Raw genomic sequence first — 1,764 nt, 5'->3', positions numbered from 1 at the left:
ACCATACCAGACTAAGTACAACTGCTCCTTAGGGTGTCCCAGACCGTGATTCTTTATAGTAGCAGACAGCCTCAGAGGCTGCTTGGTGTAAAACAACAACCTTGCAAGTAGAAGCTCAATGCTAACCCACTCTGCCACCAGGGATCCTTGAATAGAGGAGCAATGATGCCTATCACAGGTGGGTGAGGTGTATGCACAGCGTAAGAGCCGGGGGGCATCTGTTCATTAGATGCATGGGGAGGAATTGAAGTTGTTAGAGAGTGTTGCCCACATGGATGATAAATAGGTTCCATCATTTTTTTTTCTCTGTGAGGGGTTTGACTGAGTCAGTCTCTAGGTTCTTTGGCGATTCAGGGCAGTGACAAGAGGTGGGATGGGACCCAATGAGATGCTAGATTGTTGCTGACCTGGGAGGAGGTATTTGGTTAATACCATCTTACTGCTACCCTAACCTTACAAAGCATCTCATTTGAAAAATAGTTTTCTTCCTTTACATATTCCTAATTCCAGCCCTGGTAGCTTACATGTTGGGCTGCTAACCACATGGTCAGAAGTTCAAAATCAACAGCTGCTCCATGGGAGAAAGACAAGGCTTTCCACACCCACAAAGAGTTACAGTCAGGGTCACTATGTGTCAAAATCCACTCGATGGTAGGGAATTTGAGTTTGGATCATTTATAGCAATTCCAAACTATGAAAAAGAGGACAGAAAAGTTAAACGTGTGAAGGTGTTTATTGCAGTATTATTTATGGATCATTGGTGACACTGAAAGTAATTGAGGAACATGGAATATCAGGGAGCAGAGGCCCCTGGGGTGTGCAAACATGTAAACACTGGGTTATCAACCCAAAGGGGGTTGGAATTTACCCAAGGACACCTCAGAAGAAAGTCTGGACTCCGCCCCGCAGCCCCGCCTAGCCATTGAGAACCCTATGGTTTTCAGTTCTATTTGAAACACATGGGGTGGCCCTGAGTCAGGATCAACTCCACAACCACTTTTTTTCTCTCATAAACATGAAAATGATGTCTACTCTATAGAGACATGGAGCATGACTCCGAGAAAGTGATGTATGAGAACAAAGCAGATGAAATGCATGCTGCTGTTAGCACTTTGTAGAAATGCAGAGTGTAGGTGGTTGGAAAAAGTGTGCGGGCGATGGAATGGTAAAAGAAAGACGGTCAAGGAGTGTAAGAGAGTAGTAGGCTTTTTTCCCCCTTCCTCCTTCCTCTCCTCTCCTCTCTTCCTTTCTTCCTTCCCCCTTCTTAAGCCACATTATTGTGGCTCGAGTGCTTTTTGTAGAACAAGACACCTCTAAAGAGATTTCCATGCTTTATTCAAAAGGTAATATATTGAATTCATCTTGTCCTGAAAGGAGTGACTGGCATACTGAAATGAACGATGACTCTGTTTTTTTGTGATCTACAAACACCAGCAAGAACAAGCACCAAACCATTTTGACTGAAAAGGGCTTCCACAGTTTCTGGAGCATTTTTTTTTTCTTTTCCACACATCTCAGAGTGACCTCGTCAAATGTTACGTTCTCTCCCACAGGGCAATGGATCAATGCTTAGGTGCAGTTCAAGCACAGGATAATTTGCTGCTGCATAGCACGATCAAACCTCCTTCCATCTTTGATGCCTCAGTTCTTATATTTACAGGCTAGTTTGGGTTTTTTTCATCCCTTTTAAGTGTCTTCTTTTGGGGGCTTGGCGGGTGGACTGGGTTGCTAAAAAATCCTGGTGGCATAGTGGTTGGTTCCCAT

Source organism: Echinops telfairi, unplaced genomic scaffold (assembly GCF_000313985.2).
Source record: "Echinops telfairi isolate 266 unplaced genomic scaffold, ASM31398v2 ScPeMD7_53;HRSCAF=182, whole genome shotgun sequence".
NCBI classification, from domain to species: domain Eukaryota; kingdom Metazoa; phylum Chordata; class Mammalia; order Afrosoricida; family Tenrecidae; genus Echinops; species Echinops telfairi.
Note: the sequence above shows the minus strand (reverse complement) of the source record.